Consider the following 27,563-nt stretch of genomic DNA (forward strand, 5'->3'; position numbering starts at 1 on the left):
ATGGTCATTGGTAAGTTTGGCTAACTGAAAATTTGGGGTAGGATAAAAATAATGATGATGATGAAGAGGATGACAGATGCCAAAGTGGTCAACTGGGGGGCTAAATTAGTAGTTGAACTTGATTTGACACTAGGGAACCATTGAAGTGTGTTCAAGGGATAGATGATGTGTGGATTCATAAGGTACACTCAGGCACTCTCCTGCATAAGCTCAGGTGCCTTTTCCGTACCCTCTGGGTATCACCTTGAGGGCAAAATGCCCCTGGTCTAAGTGTCTTTCTTTAGCAATCTTGAGAGGGTCTTTCAATGAGTTTATGAAGTCATCAAACAAGAAGTTAATCAAGCCAAGTGTGGTGGCGCACGCCTATAATCTCATCAGCTCTAGAGGCTGAGGCAGGAGGATAGCAAGTTCAAAGCCAGCCTCAACTTGGTGTGGTCCTAAACAACTCAGCAAGACCCTGTCTCTAAATAAAATATAATAAAGAGCTGGGGATATTGCTCAGTGGTTATGCATTCCTGGGTTCAGTCTCTGGTACCAAAAGAAAGAAGAAAGAAATTAATCAAAAAGTAATGCTACATTATGAATTAATCTACATTATGAGATGATCCATATACAGCTTGTCAAAGCAATGAATCTAAGTTAAGTATGTAAATAATGTGCTGAAAATAGTATACAGACCTGCCAGTATGAGTTTGAGCCTTTCTTACTAAATTTGCAAAACAAATAGGACAAACTGGTGTTACTAGGATTCACATCCATGACTTCCTTTTAAGAAAAAGCCTTTGTTCCAGAAGTACCAAATTCTTCTTTCATCTTTCTCAATTAGATGATTTGGTGATGTTTATGGGTATCTAACTGGCCTACATTCCACACTCATCCACAATGAGTGCATTATTTTCTTGCATTGGAGATAAAATAGGATATAATTCATTTAATCAATTCCCAATTGAGCTTGCAACTTCTCCAAGTTGAGTAAACAAAGAGTCTTCCCCAACTACAATCCTACACCCCAGCCCCTGAGCAAATCTGGACAACGCTGGCATTTAATTAGATGTGTTCTTTTCCAATGAGCACCCTGCAAAACCAGCTGCCCCAGCTCCACGTGACTGCCTAGTGAACAACTTCCTTTTTGAGCAGAACTGCTGTGGTGCAGAGGGTTATATACTTCATGATTTTGAAGGACATAGCCAAGGGTTCACATGGAGCGAGAGAATGCACAGGTTGCAGGCCACTTGGTAAGTCTCTGTACAACTCAGAAATCCTTGATTCTTTGCTTACTTTCTGGGTCACATGCTCAAATTCCTCCCTGGCCATGCATCTTGTTTGGCTTTTGGCCTTCTGGGGACCCTTCACATATTATTGGCTTGCAAACAGTATCATAAGATCAGACTAGCAGCAGCACTATGCAGAATGCATGGGGCCTGCAAATGGAGCTTCCCAGTCCAGGAATGAAGCAATTCGGACTTGAGCTACAAAGCTGGAGTGGGAGGCCTGGAAAGAAAGAAATAGATGGTAGTACTCCAGGAGGTATATATGGTTATTCTATCTTCATGTATTTTTTTAATTGTACAATTACAGAAGGTATGTGTTAATTGCATTAGCCCATATCAAGATTGTCTTTTTTTTATTTCTTTCCTCTTTTCTAACTGGATGAATAGTTTTAAAAGACTCCTCTGTTCTTGAAAGTTAAAGGATACATTTCCTAAGGAAATAGGAGCTCAAGATTTTTGCTAGTAATGTAGGAGTCCACTCTCAGGAAAGTATTGGGTTGCTGGAAAGTGGTCACGGAGTTGGGTTCTTCATAATCGAAGTCCTTCTGTAATTACAGAAAAAGATACTTTGAAACCAGCTACTGAGTGTGTCTTGGGTTAACCACGTTCCAAGGGACTCCAACCAACACAGAAAGTCGAGGTCATGCGGTTAGTGGGGCTTCCATCTTCTCTGGTGTTTCCAGTTAGATCTTTGGCAGGCAGTTTCTGTCTATATGTAAGTCACTTGTTGAACTGTTGTGAATAAGTTGAAAGGAAGTAAAGAAATAAAACATTTTTTTAAAAGAATGATTTTTTCAGTGTAACAATTTTAGAAAAATAATACATTTCTTTGGCTTCCCATTTAATTTGTCCTATTACAAAATTCCAAAGGAAAGTAGAGCTTCTCAGAGTCCATAGGCAACGTATCCACATTATGGGATCAGTTTTACTGAATTAGGATGAGAAGAAAATGCTAATGGGAACAAGGATTTTGATAAAGTGAATAAAGATGAGTTTGGAGGTGGGTAGTTAGTAGGAGAGATCAGAAATTAGAAGGAAAAAAAGAATGCAGCTATTCAGATAATAAACCTATAGAAGAACAAACTTATACAAAGAGAGAAATATCTATATGTGCAAATATGATTGTGATGGAAAGTGGGTTTCATTTCTGTTCTGAAAAGAATGATATGAACCAGTGATGAGTATGGCCAGTTTTTAATTGATGCAAAATGTGATTCTAAAAATTTAGGATGCACTCACTGGACACACACTGAGGAATTAATATATACTAAAACAATTTAATGTATTCTTAATTCTTAAGTTTATCATACTCTATATTAATTTTCCTGGATTTAGTAACAAAAAGAATTTGGAGGAAAAAATGAGTTTGAGATACTTTTAAGTTGGCATATATGACAAAAACAGTCCACCATAACATTTTAGCAAATACAAAGTTTGATCATGCCAATTTGAAGACAGACATTATGTTGTAGTTGGACTGGAGCCTCTCAGTTCTCACTTCAGGGACCTCCAAAGACAAAGCAAAATTTTAATCTTTCTCCCTTCACACCTCATGCACCTCTGTTCCTGATGTTGTCACATTGTTCTTTCAAGATTGGCCTGTAAAGATAACCACTTCCTTCATTACTAAATTCTGTTTTAAATTTCAAGTCTTCGACTTTTCAAATCCAACATTTCTACATCCAAAATGAATTTCCCATTTGTTTTCCTTAGAGAATTTCATGGGATTCTACTTTTTTAAAAAAATGCATTTGTCTCACAGGATTGAATCATATTAAACTGTATTTAAAAGTTCACACTTTAATGTGCTAAAGATGTAATGTGAAAACTCAGTTCTAGATCATGCCACTCTTCATGCCGAACACTCTAAACAACACTTCGCTGTTGATGCAAGAACAACCTTTAAAGCCTGCTTTCATTGGTTGGAGCTTTTGCTTGGAATAAGGCATTTTAGTTTTCATGAAATATAGCCTGCCCCCATTTAAAATGGAAATGCAAAGCAGGCATAGCTTTCTACAGAACATCTCAAGTCTCCAAATTTGCAGCTTCAAGTTAGAGTTGTCACAGAGACCTTACTGATCGCCCTAGATAATTATTTCTAAGATGATGTTGTGCCTGAAAGAACACTGGCCATTTACAGTTAGTTGCAAAGACCATTTTTTCAGCGTTAATGAATAAGGGCCATTTCGGGTCCTTTCTCCTTTCAGCTGATCGTTTGTTCCCTACAGTGATTCAGTCCCTTTTCCTTCCTTTCTACAACACACACAATCAGATCTCAAATGCAAAACTTTCTCCTGCACAGTTGGAAGGGCTAAGTTTGAAGATGCAGAAAAGATGGCAGAAGGAGGTAACTCAGAAGTCCAATGAAGGAGCAGCATACAAGGATTTCAGGGGACTGAAAACCCGTTTTCCTCAAATGTGTTCTAGTTCATGTTCAAGTGAGCTCCCCATGCACTCTTCCCTCAAGCCCTGCCAAGCATCTGACAAATAAGGTCCAAATGTCCTGCTTGGATTTACATGAGGAGTGCGGGAGTCCAAGAACCCCTTCGGCTGTACCACTGTAGAGGCACAAGTCATTGGACCATTGTGATGTTTCTGCCTATCTAGAGACCATGGTTCCAATAGCCTTTAGTGATCCACCTTTGAACAGTAAAATCTTGATTTTACTATTTTTCATGCCTTCCTCAAAGAAAGAGAGAGAAGAAAGGAAATTCACACTTAGTCTTCATCACAACCCCCTATAAAACTGGGATCACAGCCATCGTGGCAGCAAAACATTTTTGCACCTTCCCCTCCCCACAGCAGACTCAAGAGGTCATTCTACAGCCACTCCCTAGGAACTACGCTTACAGATGCATCATGCATCGATACCATGTGCCTCAAATTAATAGCTTCTTGTTCTTTATTCCTCCAAAGGCCTGTGCTGCTCCTACCTGGTAATGAAACGTGGGCCACAGGACTGACCTAAGCTCTCAAAGCCTTCATTTCCTGAAGTCTAGATGCACCAAGCAATTCTTTGCTAATTCTCATACTTACTCTCAGGACAAAAAAAGATCAAAATCATCTATGAAGAGTGAAACCAGGTGAACATTTTCTTTCTCTTCCCTAGATCTTCCCTTAGGACCAGTGAGCTGGAGGCCTGGCTTTCCCATCTACTGGGAAGGATGGAATGGGAGGAGCTCACTGCATGTGATATTTTTTCTCTTTCTTAGCTCCTGCCTCTTCTAATGGTGTGCTGGTGAGCTTTGAACAACCAGCTCTAGCAGGGGTTGGGAGGGAGGAGATCCTGATGTGTAGCTCATGCCAACATCTGAGGTGTAAATATTTTCTTTGCAGTTGATCTCAAGCTACCAATTTGACGTGGCTCAGAAAATTCCTGAAATTTTAATAACCAGTTCTTGAAAATTGGTACAAACAAGCATCAATATGCCACTGCTTCTTACCATTCATAAAACACAGTCTTAATAGTATCTATTCAATATAATTTGGTTCTTTGAAATTTCAGATTCCCAATTCCCAATTCAAGGTCTTTTCTAAAAGGGCTTTCAAAAGGTAAGTAGTACATCTATCATACATAATGCAATAGTTCTGCAAGAGTTTGAGGCAGTACCTTTATATTCCTACAGTTAAATCACTGAAAATTCACACTAAATAGGATTTTTAAATGAAACTACAAATAGTCTGTGTTAATTTTTGCTCTGTCACTATAATAAATATCGGAGACAATCAACATATAAAGAGAAGAGGTTTATTTTGGCTTCCAGTTCTTGAGCTTTTAGTCCATGATTGGCTGCCCCTGTTGCTTTGGGCATGAGTGTGAGGCAGTGCACAACTGCTCACCAGATGGCTGGAAAGAAAAAGAGAGAAAGAGGAAGGGGCTGGGATCCTGCAACCACTGTCCCCCAACCCCAGCCCCAAGGAGGCCCATCCTCAATGATCTAAAGAGTTCCCACTACACCCGATTCTTAAAAGTTCCACCAACTCCTAATAGTTCACCCATAAAAATTAAATTAACTGTGAAACCAGATCTTGTTCTTCCAAAGTCTTTAACACCTGGGACTTTCTGGGAACACTTCTCCAAACATTGCAGACGAGGCTTTTTGCCAAATGAGCTGACACCAGGGCAGGCTTCATCACAAAGGATTTAAGAAAACATCTTCCCATTTGCAGGATCTTGTGTTGAGGATAAAGATTGTGACTGTGGTTGTGTAGAGTACCCTCTTAGCAGAGCATGTGTTTGCATTTTTCCATGGTTCAAAAGAAGTCAGGTGGTCCTGCAGCCATAAAAGAAGGAAACCAAAATAGAAAGATTAAGGTGTATGATTCACGTAGGATGTACTGACACTGGCACTTGGTACTTACGGGACAGTTTTGGGGTAACGAATTTGGCTCCGAATTCCTACACTACTCCTTACTGATTCTAAAATCTTGGCCATAGAAAACAAAATGGGGGTTATCAGATACTGAGAGGGTGTAGGGAGAGAGGGTGTAGGGAGACAAGGATGGTTAATGGGTTCAGGGGTACAGTTGGACCAGAGGACTAACTTCCAATGTCCTATAGCACAACCATTAACTGAATATTTCAAAATAACTAAAGGATTTAAAATGTTTCCAACACAAAGAAATGATAAATGTCTGAGATGATAGATATGCCAACTGCCTTGATCTGTTACATGTTGTATACATGTGTTGAAATGCCATAAATATGTATAATAACTGTATCAATTAAAAATTAAAATATAGTTTAAAACCATGTATAGTGGCAGCTTTAAACTATAATCCCAGCAGCTCAGGTGACTGAGGCAGGAGGATCGCAAGTTCAAGTTCAGCTTCAGCAATTTAGCAAGGCCCTAAGCAACTTAGCAAGACTTTGTCTCAGATAAAAAATAAAAAGGGCTGGGGATGTGGCTCAGGGGTTGAGTACCCCTGGGTTCAATTCCTGATACCAACTGTATACCAATGTGTGTGTGTGTGTGTGTGTGTGTGTAGATAGTTTCAAAAAAGAACCTTGGCCACTTATACCTAAGTTCTGTAAGCCTCTCATTTGTAAAATGGAGAAAGTACCCCTAGTTGTGAGGATTAAATAAGGTAATGTAAGCAGAGTGCTTAATGTAGAGTTGGGACATTGTTGAAAGCCAGTAGCAATCAGTACCTGGAAGAACAAGGGAACATGCTTGGGGCCTCTGCCACCAGTTCACTGGTTAAAAATGGTTTCACAGTTAATTTAATTTTTATGGGTGAACATAGTCTTCTTTTCCCTACTCACTGCATTCTTTTATTCTAGTATCCTTGGACTTGAATTCTTAGAAAAGAGCAAAGTATTTTCTCTCAGTATTTTCCTAGACAACTGAATATATGTTTTTAAGAAATAAGGAAGAGGAGGAGGAAGAAGAGGAAGAGGAGAGAGCAATGATTCCTTCTGTTTTGGTCTGAAAATTTATCCCAAAACAACTGGGAATGAAAGGCAAGGAGCAACCTGGAGATTCAGGAGGATTTGGCTTAAAGGGATGTTTTTGTTTGGTCAAAAAGGTGTTTAAAGTCCTTTGAATTCACTTGCCTCCAGGTGTGCACCGCACCCTGACAGCTCTGAACTGCTGAACAAATATTTTTACAGGGCTGCCTTCTGAAAGCATTTAAGTTTGAGATGTCCCATTTAAAGGCACTGCTCACAGTGTGAGTGTAGGGAGATGTTACTGATGTTTAAGGTGGCAACCTCCTCGTGCAAGACTATCTCAGTCATGTAAAAAGGTGAGTAACCCTGGCACCCATCACTAGATACCAGTACTCTCCCTTCCATAGTGACAACCCAAAGCACCCACCCTTACACATCCAAGTGAATCTAGGGGGTGTTGTATTAGTCCTACAGAAAACTTCCAAACATGATTATTTTTTGAGCAATAAAGTTGAAAGTAACTTCTTCCCTCAATACATCCAATAAAGAAAAGAGCTAAAAAAAAAAAAAAAAAAAAACCTACTAAATTTCAAAATCTTCTAAATGTGTACCCTAATACTTTAATATCCACTTCATAAAAAGCTAATTGTGAAGCAAAGGTATAAACTGTCCACAATGCTTTATTTTAATAGAATATAATTTAGGATGTTATCTATTACGATGACATTCAGGCTATCTGCATAATATTGAATTTTGCTTATGTCCCCAATGTGTATTGACACTAAGTTTAAAGTTTAAATTCTAGGATTTTTTCCTCAAATGTCAATATTTGTAAAGCATATTACACATACATCTCACTTTAGCATGTGGGTCAACATCAAGATAGGCAATTAGAAGAAATGGTGGAAAGATACCCTTGACCATGAGTTGTTGAAGATGTCTATGATAATTGCCTAGATTTTTTTTTTTTTTTTTGCATCTTGGAGCCTTTTTCCTTTTTCTTGCCCTGAAGATCTGATGTGCCCACTGTACCAGTCTGAGAATGTTTGGGATAATCCTCCACCATGTATATCATCCTTGACAGATGAAGAATTTGCACTTGCCTTTGAACCAGGCCTTCACCCAGGAGGTGATTCATGATGGAGAGTTCAGGTGTTCTTGTTGCAGGTCAGCAGCAGATAATTTGAATATCTCAGAATTTTCGGATGGTTTTAAATTCCCTACTTACTTTTAGGTCCAACTTGGCTAGAAAATAATAAACAGGAACATTTCTCATGGTATCTTTCACTCTTTGAGGTTAGTACAGCTTCCTAATTTTTAAAATCTTCTGGCTCATAGGCTTTGGAGAAAGAAGTACCAGCTCCAATACAGATCCTGATGGTCATTTCTGGATGCAGAGAATTTGAAGAAACCCATCATCCCACCTGCTTGCATCCCTGGTCATCTGTCTACATGAGACTGTCATAGGTCACTTCCCTTACCCTAAGCTTGCTAACATGGCCAGGATAGTCTATAGTTTTTGTTTTGTTTTGTTTTTGATTTTGTTCTTTTCAAGCTCACAAATCCAAATTTAAAATTAAAACTTTTTCTTTTTTTTTTTTAAAGGAAAAAAAAAGTTAAACTCCCCCTGGGTTTTTTCTCTGGGACTCCTATAATCCAGTAGACATGATTTTTGTGATCTTGTATAATCATAAATTCAGTACAGTCACCATCAACATCATAAAAGTTATCAACATAAGTCGTAAAATTAAAGCAGGGTGTGATGGAGCCATCAAACTCTGTAAGCTTTGCAAACATTGACTCCCATGTGTGCATGGACTGGAGACCCGGGAGTGAGACGCCATAGGAGCCCACGCCACTATACTGGTTTTCATTAGAAACAGCTGTGTTAGTGAGCGGCCTTGAGAACTGAGGGCCTAGCTCTGTGCTTGTGTCCTACGCTGCCCCTAGAGCTGTGAGACAAGTCATTGAACTTTCTGGAATCTCTGTGACCTTAGGCATTATGGTGTCTACCTGACTGGCTCTGTCTAAGGAAACAATATCATGCTTTAGGAGATGTTTAATAATCTCAAAAAGCAAAAAATGCTTCTTTTACAGATGTCTAGTGGGGAGACCCAATCTATCTTGAGAGGGAGAAGTTTGAAGAACAGGCCAGGCCTGGGCCTGTTGCCCTCAGACCCTTCTTGCCTTCTCCTGCTCAGTCTCCCAGGGTTGCAGGGCTGGGGAGGGGGCTGCGGGCTTTCTTCCCAGTCTCTTAGCAGAGTTCCATCAATGATCGTACCAGGATTGGACACTGAAGGGAGGGCAAAAATTGTATTTTTCCTCCTCTCTGTCAGGGTCTGTGGCAACAGCTATTTCTCCAGCTCCAGCGGTTTCATTTCTAACACCCCTCCCCTGGCCCTCCATCTAGGGGTGGTGGTGGCATTTTGCTGTATTTAACTTCTGGGCTGCTTCACCCACTGTCTCCTTTTGAATTCTTGGTTCTTCCTTCATGTTTACAGGCAGTTCACTGCATTAAAACCCTTCTTTTATAAATACCTTAAATGTTTTCTGTTTCCCTTTTTTTGACCTTAACACAGAAAACTTCTCATCAAAAGAATTTTCCTAATACTAGATATGACCTTACTTAGAAAGCTCTGGAACTGAGTTCTTCTCCTTAAAGGGGAGTGTAGCATGTTACCAACATGCAATGCTACATAATAGTATTTTCAGAGCTCTGTACTCTGTCCTTCATCCATTCATCCATCCATCTGCCTGTCTATCTTTAAAAGTCTACTGTGGGCTGGGGTTGTGGCTCAGTGGTAGAGCATTTGCCTGGCATGTGTAAGGCACTAGGTTTAATCCTTAGCACCACATAATAACAAGTAAATTAAATAAAGGTACTGTGTTCATCTATAACCAAAAAAAAAAAATTTTTTTTTAAGTCTACTGTGTTCAATGCTGCGCTAAATGCAGGGCACACATGGTTTAACTAGACCTTCAGTGAGTCAGGCCAAGGGATTCCAAGCAGACCACACTCTGGTGATCTGAAGGGCAGAGTGTACCTAATGGGGAACCAGGAGTGGCAACATGAGTTAGGTGCCCAGTCATGCTTTATGCACAGATTCAATCAAAGAGCTTCTTGTTCTTCTTTCCACTTCTTATCGCCACCTCATTACTGAACTAAGGTGACAGGAAGAGGAGTGGGCTCAACAGGAAATATAACCATTCCATAGATACCACAGCTCCATGGTTCAGAATTGTCCTCTGCCCAAGGGAAACTGCCGGCATGGGGTGAAGTCTGCAGTGAGGCCGACATAGTACGTGACCAGCATTTGTCTCCCCTTCTGATTAGTGTGGCGTTGTAGGTCACCTTGTTATCTGGTTGTCTAGGTAACCATAGATGGTAGCCCCAATCTTTAGGGACGAGCAAATGTGTCTTTGTGCCTGGGTGTGCCTTCCTACATCCCCATGGGTGGAACTAAACTCACCTGTTCCTTTATAATATTACCCCTTGCCCTGTTTGGGATAGAATGTTCCATGGAAACCCCCTTTGTGTGTTCCCTTCTCTTACTCTGTCCTTGGGTGTGGCCTTCCTAGATGTCAGTCAACCTGCTGACAGCAGACATCATAAAGCTAGACTCAGCCCCCTGAAACCTGACCCCTTGCCTCATTTGAATGGCTTCTCCTCAATAAAAGGGGTCAGCATGCTCTCTCTCTCGCTCTCTCTCTCTCTCTCTGCGGACCCTTAAGGTCAAAGGAGCCCTCACAGCGCCCCCAAAGAAAAAGGTATTTCTGTCTCTTATGTGGTTATTTCGCGCAGCCCAGTTCCCCTGGAGTGACTCCTAAGTGTTTAAGTCGCTGGAAACTCCAAGTGAGTAGTCTTTTCATGGCATCCCTCTACCCCTCCAATGGCTTTACTCTAAGTCACTGTATCCTGAAGAGAGGGAAACCCCAGTTTTCTTTCCTTCCTCTCCAAGGTGCCCCCAAACCCTGACCCTCAGGCATGAATACACTCACCAAGTAGCTTCCCTGAAGCATGTCACAGGATTGACAAGAGACCATAAATGTGGTGCAGTCATCTATCTTGACCTCAAAGGATACATTCCAAAACCCCCAGCGGATACCTGAAACTGTGGAGAGTACTGAATCCTGTATATACCTTGACTTTTTTCCTCTACAAACGAACCTATGATAATGTTTAATATATAAAGTAGGCATAGTAAGGCAACAACAATAAAAACTAATAATAATATAGAAGAATTATAGCAATATACCATAATAAAATTACTAACATTAATACTCTTGCCCTTTGGGACAATTACTGAGTAAATTTATGGCTAATTGGAGACAAATATTGTGATATTGCAATAGATGTGCTGATAGACAAAACAGCTAGTAGGAGGTAATGTATACAGTGTGGATGCATTAGACAAGAGATGATTCACATCACAAGTGGAATGAAGAAGAGTAATGAGAAATTTTCATCATGCTACTCAGAATGGCGCACAATTTATAAATTATGAATTGTTTGTCTCTGGAATTTTCCATTTGATATTTTCAGATTGTTGTTGATCTCTGGTAAAGCAAAACTATGGAAGCAAAACTGTGTGGATAAGGGAGACTGATGTGCTATTGGACAAAACATGCTGTACCAAGTGAGGTGTTTCTGCCCCATGTCTATAACTAATAACAGTATAAAGAGATAGAGATATGATTTGTGTGAACTCCAGATTCTGGAGAAAGTCTTAATTAAGACTCTTCAGCCTCAGTTTCCTGTCAATGAAAGACAGTTAGAACATGTCCTGTCAAGCCCACAAGGTCATCCCAAGACCTACTGCAAAGATGTTTTGAAGATGGCAAGTTTCAGTCCCAGTGCAAATTTGCCGTAGTAAACATATTCTAAGCATAACCCACTCCAAAGTCAGTTTGGGAAATAAAATAGAACATAAGCTCCACTTTTTGTGTACAAAACCTTGCACACAAAAAAAATATATAATTTTTTAACCATATACCTATATAAAGGCAAATAAAAGGGGGGAAATTCAATAACAATACTAATATTTATGTAGGTTTTATTAGGTGTTGGGTATTCTCCTAAGCCTTTTACGCACATTGTCTTATTTAAATCATACACAGCAACTCTCAGAGGAGGTAGGCGCTATTATCATCAATCCCATTTCACAGGTGAGGGAAATGAGACCCAGAAAAGTTAAATAACTCCAGAGCGCAGTGGCACTAGACCATGGGCAAACCCGGTAAGGCCACTTAATGGGAGGTGTTAAGAAATGACTTCACCTTTGATTGAAGTCATAATTTTACTGCCGAGTCGGTGCCTTTACACCGGTATCTCAAAGGTTATTCTTTGTCCCCTTTTTTCACTTTTACTTTCTCTAAGCAAAGGTCGTTTGGTACACCGACTGAGGCGATGAGGGTAATGATGCCTGAAAACCAGTGAGCTTCCCCCTCTTTTTGACATTGCTATTACCCCAGAGAGCCTTTGTATAAAACTCGAGTGTTGATTTAAAGTGATTATTTTCATATTATTTTAAAGAACTCATGTAGGAAATGATCACGTCCCGGGAAAGCTAAACCTGAAGATCTCGGCAATTGGAGAAAAGTGATGTGTCTGCGAAAACAGTAGCAGAGATTTCAAAAAAACTCTCTTTCCCCAGAGGCTGTAATTTGACTGCTCTCTTTGGCACAGCTCCAGAGACGAGGCCAAGTGCTTAATCGCTCTTTCTCGTCCCCCTCTTCCGCCCCACCTTGCCGGCCCACAGCGCGCAGGGGAGGCGGGACGACCCGCAGCTCGCGGCCGGCGGAGGAGCTGCGTCCGGGCGCGGGAGGGGCGGGCGGGCCGGCCGAGGAAGAGGAAGTCGGAGCCGCGCGGCGCTGCAGGGCGCTCGGCCGCCCGAGCCGGGGCAGCGCAGCGCAGCGCAGTGCAGCGCAGCCGGCTCTTCTCCGCCCGACCTGCGAGCGCCGCCAGCGCCCGGGAGCCGCCCTCTCGGGTAAGCGCCGGCTGGGACTCCTCCAGGGATGGATCGGGGGACCCAGGGACCTCGGACGCGCCCCAGATCTGCAGGTGGGGGCGGGCGGGGCGTGGTGCCGGGTTCCTGCGCGCCCCTGGGCAGGAGCAAAGGGTGTTGGGTTGCGCCAGGGGTCTGGCTTAGGTGCTGGCCGTCGCCCCAGGAGCCCCGAATCCCGTTTCTCCGCCTTGGCGCAGCCTGGATCTGCTCTGCCGGGCGCCGACGAGCCTCACCGCAGCCCCCGCGCTCAACGTTTACTGTGCGTGGAGTTTCTGCGTGCCCGCAGGAATCACCTCCCGCCCCAGAGCGAAAACGGAACCCCACGGCCAGGCACCCTCGGCCAACTCCTCAACTGTGGTGCTGGCGCCGGGGCCCCGCTGGAGCGGGTGACCCGCAGTGGGAGTTGGCGGCCGGGGGCTGCGGCGCGGTGGCCGGGAGGAGCCGCGCCTCTGCAGAAACTCGGGCTGGCTCCCCCGCTCCGCAAATACGCATTTTTAGGCGGTGGGGTAGGGGAGTCAGAGCCTGCGACTCGTTAGTCACGGAGATAAACGTTCACATATGGGGGGCTGTGACAGAGCCCACCGTCCTGGCCTCGGAGGACAGCCGGACCTGCGCGCGATGCCCGAGCCCGCCCCTTCTTTGTGTCCGCTGTGCTCTTTTGCTTAAGCCAGAAGCTTTAGGACGCTCCAATGAAGAAAAAGGTCGCTAAGCGGTTCAGTTTCACTCCGCTCACGGGACACAATGAGGTAGATAATTTATTTTAATGTGTTGGTGGACTTTTATTTATAAAGCTGGTGTCTCATTAAGTTCTGGTACTTAGCGCTTCCTTTGTACCGCCCTCAGGTGGCCGAGGTTACTGCGCGTATTTTTGAAGTCCTGGAATGTGGGTCCCATGGAAGGCTGTTTGGTCAGGCATCAGTCTGAGAAGAGGAGGGCAGTCTCCCAGGGAGAGCTGGTTTGGGGATTTTATATTTTGTATTTAAACCAGGAGATGACCAGAATGTTAACTCTGGGTTAAATCAGTCATTTACCAGAATTCCAGGCCTAGATAGATCGCATCATGCTGTAAAAAATAGTTATCAGGTGTTAAAAGCAGCTTGTTCTGGTTCTTAGTTTCTGCAAGTTGGCATACTTTTAAGAAATTTATAGATTTTGGATTTTTATTAAAGTGCTGTAAAATGTTACCAAGCCTATCATGTCAGGGGATCAAAAAACTCCATTCTAACTTTGGCTTCTTCTTTTGAGTATAAACCAGATAGTTTCTAAAGTTTCATGTACATTCCTCACACACACACCCTGTAGTATTTATTTGTTCTGCAGTATTTAAGACTTCCATACAAAAGTAATGGATTGATGTTTGACCCTTTAACATTTTTAGTATGGCCTCCCAATTCCTAACCAGAATTTTTGTCCCATGTCCAAGCCACTAGACCACCTGAAGAAATTTTCTTCCCCAGAGTTCTCCCACCTCCCTGCTTGATCCACAAGTGAGTCAACAGCACCCACTGCATGACCTTCTCACCTTCCATTTCTCTTGTGTAGAGTTCCCCAAAGCTCTTTGCTGAAGGGCAGAGCAAAGTGGGAATTGAACTACTGTCTTGCAGTCAACTCCATGCCCAGATGCTGCTTTTCCTTGATAGAATTTTCTTGCTTATCTCCATCTTCCTCATAGGCACCAGTTCCTTTTAAGTGCCTTTAATATGGAAAATTGATACTGAATCCAGGTTTAAACATTTCTATGGATGATTTGAGCAGTAATTGAAAGAGGCTAAATGATCATATTTTAATTAATAGAAAATGACATAATTTTTTCGAAAGCAAACATAAGCAGTACTGTTGGGTTTTGCTGCTCGAGGATATCATTTGTTTTAGTGATTGAATTCAGCCTTTGTGGTTTACAGTCTGACATGTAAATATGGGAAATGCTGAGTAGCCCTAAATCTTTGGAGCCCTTAGTAAACTAAAATCGATTCCTGAATCTGTACTCTTGATTCTTCATGCTGCAATTTGCTTCTTGTGGGTTTCTCCCTCTTTCATTGCTGGTAGTTGGACTTTCAAACTATTGTCATCTTTAAAGCCCTTTGCAGGGATAATTAGATCCCTGGACTATTAAAGCTAGGATGGCTTTGGATGATGTAGGCTAGGTTCTTACATCTTAAAGATTTAGCAAGCATGGGTGGTTAAGAACAAGTGTTCTGAGATTAGCCCACCTGTGTGTGAAGCTTGCCTCAGCATCTCATTAGCTCTGGCACCTTGACTCCTCTAAGGGAACTTGTTAGACATGGATTATTTTACAATTAAGGAGAGTAACAATCAAAGTTGATGGCTCTCTGGATTTTCTCACCTGTCCTTATTTCTTCCTCTATAAATTTTACAAAGAATGACCCTTACCTCTAGCATTGTGCTGAAGATTAAACAAAATAACCTATATTAAAGTGTTTTGCATATGTGGTGTGCTTTGAAGATGATTGTTTTGATAAACCAGATTCCAGTAGGGAGAGATTGTACTAGAGGTTTTACATATTCTCAGTTGGCAGAGCTGGGATTGAGCCCAGGTTCACATCTCTTTCCCCTAAACTGCACTCTCTCAAAGTCATGGTTGCAAGAAGACATACTTTTTATGAAAGATAATGGTTCAGTCTTTAAGAAACAAAAAAAAAATCACTTATCTCCTTTGACGTAGGGAAAATATAGTTTCTAATACAAAATGTTCACAGGAATGGAAACACTTTCTAGACAGAGACTCTCTAAATAACCTCATGCTTGTGTGGCAGACAGCTCAGATATTAATATTTCATCCCAGGCCTGCATCAGTCTTGCTTGATGAAATGAAAAGCTGACCCCAATCCATCCAGTCATTCAGAGCCACGGGCATCTGTGCCGAGTACAACTCACTGGTTGAGGAGCCAGCTCCAAGTGATTAAGAGCTGACTACATTTTATTCAGCTTTATTTTGCCCATGCTGATGAAAAGCAACAGATGTTTCAGCAAAAAAGATGTAAATATATGAATAATCTATGGTTGCAGCAGGAGACCCAGGTTTGTTGCAGTATAACTGGCCTCAGGACACCTGGATGCTTGTATTCCTTGGTGATCTCATGCCTATGATTTGGAGTCGACTGGATATCTAGAAGTTTCCATGTTTGAGTCTGAGTATCTTTTCAATCTATATATATAAGGTTACCAGATTTTTTTCCAATGAGATGTGAGCCAAGTAAAAATTTCCAAACCTACACATATTCCTTTGGTAAGTACAGGAAACCCTTTGTATTTGTGGGTTCTGCATCCCCATACACAACCAACTGTGGATTGAAAATATTTGAAAAAGGAAATTGTGCCTGTACTCAACATGTAGAGACTTTTTTCTTGTCATTATTTCCTAGATGATATAGTATAACAACTATTTGCCTAGCGTCTACATCACATTAGGTGTTACAAATAATCTAGAGATTATTTAAAGTATATGGGAAGATGCACATAAGTTATATGCCATTTCTTATAAGGGACTTGAGCATCCACAGATTTTGGTATCCTCAGGAGTCCTGGAATCAACCCCCCAACAGATACCAAGGGATGACGATATTGAATTAGTCTTTGATGCAAAGCTAAAGCCTTGATTCATACATATATCTATAATCCCTTTTCCCTTCCTCCCCACATAATCCTAGAGGAAAGACAACTTGAAGAGTGTTAATGTCAGACTAAATTAAAAAAAAAAATTCCAACTATGCCCACTTGTAATAACCTGATGGGAGGAGAGTCAGGGTTTTCACTGGGCCTTTAATTAAGGAAGTTGTTTTGGTATGCCTTAATAACCAGGGTGCTGTGGAGTCTACTGAAGCCTTTTATCACCAGCTCCAGGAAGGTCAAACCATTCTTGCATTTGCCCAAAAGCTAGGGAGCCCTTTGGTGTGTGAGAAGGACATCTTGTTAAAATGTCAAAGAAAAGCAAGGTTTGAGTGTGGGTCTGATGAGACCTCAAGCTTTAGAATCCACAAAAGAGGAATCATTGAATCCATAAATCATCATACTGTTAAATTAGCTATAACATTTGAATTTGTAAGTATCTCTCATTGTCCGTGTGCCGGTCACACTGGGTACAAGTTAAGTGGCCAGTGACAGAGCAGACATGGAAGAGGACCAGGGAGAGAAGTCCTAGATCCAGGGGATGCAAACCCTTTCCTGTGAAAAGTCAGATTGTAAGTATTTTAGGTTTTGTGCCACATAGGATCTTTGTCATATACTCTGATTTGGGGGAGTTTTGTATGCAACCCTTTAAAAATGTAAAAACCGGCCTTTGTCATTGGCCATACAAAAACAGGTTGTAACTGTTCTAGGTGAATATCCTTCGCAGAGACCCCAAATGAGAAAATTCGTGGGTGCCATCTAAGTGGACTCCATACACACTGCCATATAATCAAGATCTCCTTTGTCTTTTCTCAGTCACTCTTGTGACTCTTTGGACTGGGGTTAGAAGTCTCTGTTGGACATAGCAGTGAGCTCACATAGGAATGGCTGTGCCAACTTTCAACATTCTGCCTGTGGTTGAATAGGGGGAAGGTTGGTTGGGTTGGAGTAAAAGTCACATTGAAACTTATCATTAATGACTACATTTGGAATGAGGACCAACCCCCCGAGCATGACACTTGAGGTCCTTGTACCTGCTCTTCTCCTAGCATTCTCTGCATCCCTCCTAGTCTGCAGGACTCTCAGAGCTGACTGGGCTGTGCTGTCTCTCATCTGTACTGGGATCCTTTGATACAAAGCATGAATACCTGTCTCCTTCATGAAGCCCTTGCTCATTTTATTGGGCAGATATGCAGGCCCTTCCATCCTTACACTTGCACAGGAGCTTGCCAGTCCAGAGGAATGTGATTTCCTGCTGACAGATATTCACTTTCAAAGGTATAACAGTCCTGGATTCTCCACCTATCTGCTGCAAGTTCCCCTATCTTGAAAGTAGATAATAAGAATGACTTCTTAATTCTTATTTTTCCTCTGTTAAGCATTTAGTTCAGGGCCTGACATATTGTAATTGCTCAATGAATGATAACTTTTATTCATTCCAGAGCTATTTTTTGAGAACCTATAATGCCTAGAACAGTGCTTGAACAATACAAGAAATAAGGTCTCCATAGAGATGTGACCAATGAGATGGGAGAATCAGAGTGACAGATGTTTGCCTTCAACTGGTGGTCCAGGAAGCCTCTGGAGAGGGCAACATTTGCACTGAGACCTTAATGATATCCATGAGTTCCTGTTGTTTCACTAGCTCTAAGGTAACCCAGGGCCCTGTGCATGCCAGGCAAGTACTCTATCACTGAGCTATACTCCAACCCAAAATACATCATTTTTAAATTACTACTAAGGAGGAAGAAGTGTGAAATGAATTCATAAGTTGTGAAAAATGCATCTTAGCATCAATAAACTGCATTCATATTTGTGCTCCATAAATATCCACTAAATATCCATTGATTATCCATGGAGTATTACTCTGTGCATACAAGATCCTGCTACAATGCTTTGCATTGTAACTGAATTTCTTTCCTCTGTTTCTTAGCTTAGTGTTGTTTTGGACCTGATAAAGAAAGAAATATTAATATAGTAAGTAAAAGTAATTGCAAGACACTTCTTATAAGCTTTAAAAACAGTTTAAAACATTCACTTTGGTCTCACCAGAGGGTATCAGTGAATCCTGTTTGAATGAACTTGACCTAACACATAACTTGTGTAGGGTGAAGTCGAGCAGCTCTTGCATCTGATAATTCCTTTTGGCAGCTGTCTGCAGAGATGTGTGAATCCTTAATGCACATCTAAATGCCTTCCTAGAGCAGAGAAGACATCAGCTCTGGGCTTACTTCCTTCTGGTTTCTAGATTTAATTTAACATAACTACTCCTTCACTCCTCCCTATCCCAGGGGGCTAAACATCCCTCTGAGTAGGTCCCTTCTGACAATGAAATGGAAGAGGTTCCATTTCCACCCAGCCTCCTCCCCTGCTCTGGCAAGTCTCAGGGTTTTCACACTGTAACTTGACTTCCCTTCCAATTATTCCCCACCCACCTCCCTTGCAAGTGTTTGCTTTTCTGACCACCCTCTAAACTCTCAATCCTAGCCCAGGCCTTTTTCTGGACCCAGTTTGGAGCCTCTTGCCTCTTTAGCAGCTCTGCCTCTTTCCTCTCCTTTAACCCCTCGATTTCTAGATGACTCAATGGGACTTTCAACAATTATGAGCTATTTCTAGCTGGAATCAATTGTGCCCTCGTGCTGCTGTAATTTTCACTTAAACGTCACTCAGTCCCTAGCCCTTGGTGACACTCTGGCTCTTTACCCTGGAGATCCTGTCTGTCCTCTCTTCTACCCTCCTGTAATGTGTCCCTTTGGGGCACTTGTCAGCTCCTCCCACCCTCTCCCAACTCTGCTGCTAAAGCCAGAGCAAAGTCTCCTTCCTGCACCCTGTCTGAAAGGGAGTGTGAGTGAGTGCCCAGCCAAGGAGGAAGCAGAATGCAGACCTTCCCTTCCGAAGCCAGCTCCTCCAACCTCTGCCTCTGCGTGTTACTAAAGGCCCTCATGTTTTAAGGGGTCTGAAGATCAGACGCCAAGTCCAACTGAAATACGAATCTCTGGTAGATGCAAAGGGGAAGTCATTTGTAGGATTCCAAGGATGCAGGTTAACCATGTCCAGCCGTAGTCACCATGATTTAAGGCTGTCTCTGACCTGGGATAAGAAAGCTGGTTGCACTGGAGGGGGACTGGTGAAGAGGTGAGGCCACCAGGAAGAGGGAAGGGGCCGACTGTGGCCATCAGGGCTCAGCTCCCCGGCTGGGTGATTACAGACAGTCCTCCAAGCCTGACATCTGCCCTTCTCTGATGTGCTGCGAGAGAGGAAAACTGTAATCGGAGGCATAAATATATGATCCTGTGTTTGTTCCCTTGAACTGGGTAAACCTGTCATTAGTTTAAGTATCTGTGTTGTGCTAGCCTCAGAGGAGGATATGGTTGCTGATCTGAAATAGCTTATGGTTTAAATATTCAGGTGGCTCCTACTTTTTAAAATTTGAAACTAAGCACCTTAGTGTTGAAGGGTAAGAATGAGGATCAAGACTTTAGGATTACTGGGTAGGTGGCAGAGGAGGGGAGTGAGAAGAGGTGTTGGCTTTAGAAGTTCATTTTTAAAGGGAAAAGGCTTCCCTCGCATTACGTTATGCCTTTCCCAACATCTAGGAAAGTGTTTAGGGAGTTGTTTGATAAGAAATAATGAGGGTGGTGCTGGAAGATAATAAGCCAGCTGGGAACAGGCAGGAGGTGTGCCGGGGGTGAGCAGGGGCTGATTGCTATTGGCTATACTGAGGAAAGTGCTTTGGGAAATTTTTGGAAACTTTTTAGAACATAGTTATGGAGGGAATGTCTTGGTGGTCTGGGCTTTTTTCCACTTTTCTTCACTGTCTATAGAGGACAAATGCTACTACCCCCCTTTTTTCCCCTTTAGTAATTGTTAGATTCAGCTCTGTAGAAAGCCATTTTATCCCAATCCTGTATGATATTTGACTTCAAAATTAAAACAGCAGAGAAGATAATATGAAAATAATGATTTTGTAGCACACAGAGTCCTTGAGGTCCACAGGGGTACCCCATCACCATGAAGCATTACCGTTAACAGCTTCCAATCCAGGTGACATCTGAAAAGTATCGTTGGTATGATACACTCTTACTTTTTGTTTCTTTTTAGAACTTACCTGAAATGCAAGCAAATATTATGAAGTTGTAAAATTGAGTGACAAGGCATTCCCTAATAGCTATGACTTTCTAAATCCAGAATGCCCCTGGGGAACAAAAAGAGACTTATTTTGTTTTATGGTCTGTCATGTGTTGAGGTGCAGGGCCGTTCAACCAACCCAGTCATATAGGTGAAGAAATTTCTAAATAGGAAGTTAGCCAATATTTGTTTCTAATGTCTTATAGAAATAAAAGAGAAAGTATAATTCTATACTAGCTAAGGTATAGCTAGAAATATTTAAAAATCTGCTTGGTTTTAGTTACTAACATATTCAGAAAACAGTTGGCAAAGGTTTAGAAACTATAGACCATACTCATTTATGAGAAAACTTCTGATCCAATATGCATACTACATATGTAACAATCGAATCTAACATTTTCTTGCTTTCTTTGCTTATTTATAGTAATATTGATTCAAATGTTGTTCCTGGAACATTAATCATTAAAAAAATGGTGTAGGGCTGGGGATGTGGCTCAAGTGGTAGCGTGCTTGCCTAGCATGTGTGAGGCACTGGGTTTGATTTTCTGCACCACATAAAAATAAAATAGAGACATTGTGTCCACCTAAAACTAAAAAAAGAAAAAAAAATTTAAAAAAATGGTGTGCCTGGGAAAGATAAGGTTTGTTTTTTTAAGGTCTATTGAAATATGGAAATCATTTGGAATTAGGCTGTCTGTATATGTCATTTGGGAGCTACTTAAAACTGCCTTCTAGAAGAGGATAAAACTATAATAAAGATGTTATGAGGTTTAAATTCATAACATATGGATGACACCTAGTACTTAATAAACCTTTGGTAAATAGTGACTATCTTATTGTGTTTACTAAGTTTCACGCTTAAGTTTCATTCTGTTACTAGATGGCTGGAACAGTACATCAAGAGGAGAGTAAGTGGGAAAAGGCATCTAGGTGCTGTAAGGAGGGCCTTCAGTCTCCTGAGGCAAAGGTCAGTGGGAGGAGAGCATATTTTTGGTTGTTTTACTGTGTTAGAGACCCAGTGCGCAGTACACTCAGGGATTCAGATCAGAATTGATTTATTCAACAAATGAACTTTTTTCTAAGTTCTGGAGATACAGTGATGACCAGCACAGACCAAACCTGAAGTGAAGGGGAGACTCTGTGTAACAAATGCTTTAAAAAAAAAAATTGTTCTGGAAGTGGGTGGAGATGGGAGCGCTGTATTTTCTTGGGTGGTCAGAAAGGCCTGTGGGAGAAGGTGTTAGTCAGCTTTTCATCACTGTAACAAATACTTGAGATAATCAACTTATAAAGAGAAAAGGTTTATTTTGCTCACAGTTTTAGAGGTTCTAGTCTATGACCGTTGTTCCTGTTACTTCTGGGCCTGTGGTAAGGTAGCACATCATGGCAGGAACCTGTGACGGAGCATTTGTCTCACCATGAATCAGGGGGCAAAGAAACTGAGGCTCGTATGGGGGTCCTTTTGAGGGCAGGCCCCCAGTGACCTACAGACCTCTCCTAGGCCCTACGTCTTAAAGTTTTACTGCCTTCCAGTAGTGCATGCTGAGGACTGAGCCTTTAAAACATGAGCCTTTGGGGGACATTCCAGATCCAAATTTTAACCGGAGGTAACCTACTGAAAGTTTAAAAGAAGACCCAAGGGAAGGGTGTTCTAGATAGTGGACAAAGAAAGTATGGAAGACCTTAGAAAGAACTGAGCTCCATGGAGTTAATGCCCAATCATCACTCTGGCTGTTGTGCAAAGAAATGTACTGGAAAGTTCTGGAGATAGCTTTGCACTGAGAGGGAGGGTGGGAGCAAAGGAGGTGGTAAATAGTGGATTGATGCAGAACTGTCAGTGACGCTGGAGGAGAAGGAATTCAGAGGGGTCATCCGGGAGGCCACTGTGACTTGCCTCACCGGACTGCTTACCTGTTTCCATCTTTCACTTCTGTCGCCCTCTGAGCAAAGTGGCTGAAGTAATGTGTGGCTTGGGTGATGCAATCTGTGAAGCCAGGAGGGGTAAGCTTACCTCCCCCAATAGTCATGGGAATTTTAGGTCCATAGCACGTTACCTCTAGCCCAGCACTTGCAATGGGACTAATTAATTTATGTTTGATTGTATGAAGAATGGAACCTAAGGCCTCACACAGTCTAGACAAGTGCTCAACCACAGAGCTACCTCCTTAGCCCACTGTGAGGTATTGATGACCATGTACTTGTCTGCCTTCCCTAAGACTGTGAGGTCCCAGAGAGCAAGTCTGAGCAAAGTAAGTTCTTCCTAATAGTTGAAATTAGCTTTAAGAAACCTACACAAAAAGGAAAAAAAAAAGGTTCCTTGAATTAGTTGAGGAATAGAAGGTTTTGAGTACCTAGCTAAATATTTAAATAAAGAAGAGGAAGACAGGAAGAGGGGAAGGGGAAGGAGGAAAGAGAGGAGATGGAAAGAAAGCCCACCAGGGGAATCCCACAGAGCTCCAAATTAGCACTTCGTAAAGCTTTCTTATAGAAAGTGGTTTGGCTCAAATGATTTTCTGCTCTGGGAGCCCATAGCTCTCCTGGTTTACAGGTTTTATGCATCTGCAATAAATGCTCTATAACTATGCATGTTCATTGCCTGCCTTTCACTTACTGTAAACTCAAACATTCAACAGGGATGGTGTTTCTTCTTGAATAGAAGCAACTGTCAGAGGAAGTGGAGTGGTAAGAAGTCTTTCTCACATTCCAAACCATTCCAGTACCTCCCGTGCACTTCCAGGCAGGATATTGACTCTCCTGTGTCTACAAACATGCCTTTTCATGTGTGGGGAAGGCATCTTAGTCCTTTGGGTGACTTGTGACTCTCCTGAGGCATGTAGATCATGCCCAATTCCTCCCTCCATTCCCACTAGAGAGCCTGGTCATACCATTGACCTTGAAATTCTGACTTGAATTTTGGTACAGTTCTCTGTTTCCACTGTCAGGTGGAATTCAGAAATTTTGGGTTTGATGTTAGTCTGAGTTCTGGATGAATCCTTAGTGCTCGGTTACCAGCCTAGAAATGTAAATCTAGCATTCTTACTGGAGAGGAAAAAGAATTTAGCTAAACTTCATGGTAGAGTGTTAAGTGACACAATAATGGCTCTGTGACTTGTTAATTTGGTTGGTTAGGATAGATCTCTGGAGGTCCCCTTCATATTAAAAGGGAATGGATTCTGGTAGCCTAGTTTTAGTTACTTTGCCTGATAAGAAAATAGTACAGTGACATTTCTCCCAGAATATTCTGACTTAAATTTTCTGGCTGGAAAAATGAGACCCTATTGTGTTTCAAAATAAGCCAAGGGAAAAATGATGATGCAGGTTAGTCTAGCCTCCTACTCCTATTCAGGTCTCTCCTGGACTTTATCTATTTGGCTTTTGCACAATTGACTCAAAGTCACCCACCCAGAATTGGACTCATAATCTCTATTTCCAGACCTACCTCTAACTTCCTGGGGTTGTTTCCCCCCCTCCTTTTCCAATTCTTAGTTACTAGCACCACAATTCAATAGTCACAGCAAGCCATTTTCCTTCCCTTTCCTGCCTGGTCCTTAGTTAGCAATAACTTCTTAAATAGCCCTCCCACCGTGTTCACTTACTCATGCCCCCTCCCATCCTTTGAGACTCTTATCTCTTGTTAGAGCAATTGCTGAGCCAGCAGGGACAGTCTATCAAGAGCCCAAATCTGAGTGCTGAATGCCTGTGAACAGAGACCTCTTCTGCTGGCTTCATCCAAAGGAAAGTTTGACAGTGGAATTTAAGGCAGAGGTAAAAGTCCCAGTTGAAAGGTTTTCAGGGCTTCTCTGATCACACCACCTTTCATGTGTCAGTCCTACCCATGGGCAAACCTGTAGGCTCTGTCTCCAAGACATCTAGAATGTTCCACCTTCTCACCGTCTTCACTGTTCTCGATTGGTCCAGGCTGCAGTCTTCTGCCCCTTGGTTATTTGAGTCTGTTCTTAACTGTCCCCTCTGCTTTTACCAGCCCAGAAATGTAATGCCCTCTACTGTCCTCAACATACAAGCCAAGTGAAAGTGACCTTGTGGTTTATTAATTACATCACTATCTTCTGTGGGTTCCCATCTCTCTCAGAGTCAGAAGCAAAGTCTGTGGAACATCCTGGTGACCATCCCCAGGCCAGTGGCTGCCCTGTTCTCACCGTGGCTGCTCTCCTGGGCAGCTTCTTGTACTCACTCCTTGTGCATCGCCTCCCTGCCTCCCCGTGGTTCCCCGGGTGCTCCAGAATCCAGCCTCGCATTGCTTCCGTGCCCTCTGCGCAAACACGCTTACCCAGGCATCAGAGCCTTGCAGCTTCTCTTCTCTGAGTTCCCTTTTTCTCTTTCCCCTTATGGGAAGTCTGCCTGCCCCTGATTTATCCAACAGGAGCTCCTGTACCTTGCAAGCCACGTCCTTTGTACCCTACATCATTTTTGTGGGTAGCACTTATCAACGCCTAAGTTAGGATGTGTTCAGTTATGGTCTGTCTTGTCACTTTCAAGAGCAGAGACCTATGTGTGTGTGTGTGTGTGTGTGTGTGTGTATGGGGGTGTTGGGGTGGTATCCCCAATGCTTTACAACAATGCCCAGTGCAGAGAGAGAATCTTAAGCATTTGTTGACCAAATCAGCGTCAGCAGTTGCCTTCTCTTGCCTCTAAGTAAGAGGTTCTGGTGTCTGAATCTGTCATGCCATGTCCTACAACAGAGAGCAGCAGCCTAAGGTACGGGTAGATGGGTGGGTTGTGGTACCAATGGTGGTGGCAGTGGCTGTGATGATGGCAGGTAGGAGCAAAGTGACAAAGAACCTCCCCTCCATTCCTGTCCTTACGTTCCTAGGAGGGCCACCTAGGTCTCTTGCCTGCGGAGTCTGCTGTCTGGTGCCATCAGCCTTCCTCTTTGCTGAGCTCCCAGATTTGCCCTCCACTCCACTTCATTCAAGCTGCTCCTCCACTCTCTCCCTTCTGACTCCGCGGTGCCCATGTGTGTGACAGGCACCAGGCAACATCGAGTCACTGCTTTACGTAGGTCTCCTCTTTTACCTTTCGATGTTCCCAATGCTGCTTTTCCACCAAAAGCAGCACCATGGGATGATAGTTAGGCATTTCAACTCCAGAGCCAGACTGCCTGGCTTCCACCCAGGTCCTACCACTTAGAGTCTGCATGACCTTGGACAAGCTGCTCAGCCCCGTCAGCCCAAGAGTAGCATCTACAGATGATGGAAAAGATACCAACTTCCCAGGATTATCATGAGGATTAAAGCCAGCCCTTCCTTAAAAGCCCACAGAACCTAGTCCTAATGTTTAGAACACGGCAGGTAAATATTAGGCAGTGTTTTTATCAAAATTTCTTTAAATCATCTTTCAAAAAAACTGAAATTGTCATCTTTGTCAAAACACCATGTGTGCTTTAGTTATTATTTTATTCAGCTACTTATATACTAATTCCTTATCCTAATATAGGTTATCAATTTAACCATAGCTTATATTTATATATGATATAAATTACACACATGTACAAAGATTATATTTATCTATCTGCATCTCATCTCCTTTCCAGGTCTGATTGACACAGCAGAAATTACTGTTTATTATCTTCCTAAGTTCCTTGGAGGGAGGAATTCATCTCTAATTAAGGAAATTTCCAGACAGAAATAAGTGTGGCAAAGAATACAGTGAGCTCCCACATACCATCTTCCAGATTCAACAATTTTAAGTATTTTTCAGTCTTGTTTCATGTGTTTCTCTATTTGCACCTCTCCTCCAATTTGGAGTTCTAAAAGCAAATCTAAGATACGCTATTTTGTCCACAAATACTTCAATATGTATTTCTAGCTGATAAAAGCACTTTTACTTATAACTGCGGCACAATTAACACACCTAATGAACATTACAATAGTTCCTCATATCTGCTCTTAGTTTGTCCATGGTCAAATGAAACCGTGTTCAAGCAGGAAAGTTTTTATTTGCTTATTTTGTTCCCTGCCACATCCCAAGTACATAATAGGCACTGCGATATTTAAATGAATGAATGAGTGGGTTGTATTTTAAAAGTTTGTTCTCAGGCTAATTTAAGCCCTTGTCTCATAAGATAGCTGAGGTGTAGCTCTGTTTCATGTTTGTAAGGACCAAGGACAAGCCCAGTGTCACTGGCCTTCAGAGTGATAACAACTGACTCTCTTTAGTCAGAGGGGTCTGAGATCCCATCTATCCTCCCCTTTGTAAGCAGGGACTTCAGGTCACATGGGTCTTACTTGCAGCATTGGGTAGACTGCCTTTTGACTGCGGACTGTGCTACTTACTTACAAAGTATTTGTTCTTCATTCATAAAGCAGGAGATAATTACAATTGCTGTGGATTACTGTCAACAGGTGATAGTCGGAGGTGAACTGTTACACAGGCTTGACGTTGAGCAGCTGTTTAAAGCAAGGCAAGCTGAGCACTGCAGCTCACACCTGTAATCCCAGTGGCTTGGGAGGCTGAGGCAGGAGGATTGCAAGTTCAAAGCTAGCCTCAGCAACTTAGCAAGGCCCTAAATAACTCAGCAAGACTGTGTTTCTAAATAAAATATAAAAATGGGCTAGAGATGGCTCAGTGGTTAATTTCCCCCCTCCCCCACAAAAAGGCAAGCCACTGTCACTGGCAGTCTCAAGGCAGAGGGAAAGGCCCCCAAAGGTTGGCTGGAGGCAAGGGGCAAGGAGTGGAAACTGGCTCCCACCATGTGGCCTATAGGCTGCTCTGTCCCAGTATCCAGGCTCTCTTCCTCTCTGTGGTGGCCATTGAAGGTTTCCCACTTTTGTGGTGTAGTTTTACTTCCGGTAGGTTTGCTGTCAGCAAAGACCCTCTGAAGTTTTTACTACTGTCAAAGAGATTCTAAAAAGGATCTTAGGTTTTGTTTTGTTTTGGTACTAGGGACTGAACCTAGGGGTGCTTAACCACTGAGCCATATCCTCAACCCTTCTATTTTTATTTTGAATTGGGATCTCATTCAGTTGCTTAGGGCCTCTCTAAATTGCTGAGGCTGCCTTTGAACTCGCTATCCTCCTGCCTCAGCCTCCCAAGCTGCTGGGATTACAAGTGTGCACCATGTGACCAGCTAGTATCTTCTCTTTTGAGTAAACAGTGATCAGTTTTTGAGTAATCAATTCT

At 42.4% G+C, this 27,563-nt stretch overlaps 1 protein-coding gene and 1 long non-coding RNA gene across 5 annotated transcripts in view; both read left to right on the forward strand.

The window, feature by feature from the left end:
* Window positions 1-1,117: 1,117 nt before the first annotated feature.
* LOC124081225 (uncharacterized) lies at window positions 1,118-9,464 on the forward strand. Its single transcript, XR_006847985.2, has 3 exons — window positions 1,118-1,235; window positions 4,188-4,354; window positions 8,002-9,464. It is a non-coding gene; the product is annotated as an uncharacterized LOC124081225 (long non-coding RNA).
* Window positions 9,465-12,544: 3,080 nt separating this feature from the next.
* The window catches only part of Plekhg1 (pleckstrin homology and RhoGEF domain containing G1), a 213,935-nt gene continuing 198,916 nt past the window's right edge, over window positions 12,545-27,563 (forward strand). The window contains exons 1-2 of one of the 4 annotated variants that reach the window (XM_046427423.2): window positions 12,586-12,650; window positions 13,244-13,414. The gene's annotated coding sequence lies outside the window, so the exon portion shown is untranslated. Of the gene's footprint in view, window positions 12,725-12,759; window positions 13,415-27,563 lie in introns of those variants that run through there. The other 3 variants (XM_046427421.2, XM_046427424.2, XM_058573617.1) reach the window with 3 other exon arrangements.

The sequence above is a fragment of the Marmota monax genome, unplaced genomic scaffold (assembly GCF_021218885.2).
Source record: "Marmota monax isolate L192 unplaced genomic scaffold, Marmota_monax_Labrador192_F-V1.1 WCK01_AAM20220418_F8-fsc00114, whole genome shotgun sequence".
Lineage (NCBI taxonomy): Eukaryota > Metazoa > Chordata > Mammalia > Rodentia > Sciuridae > Marmota > Marmota monax.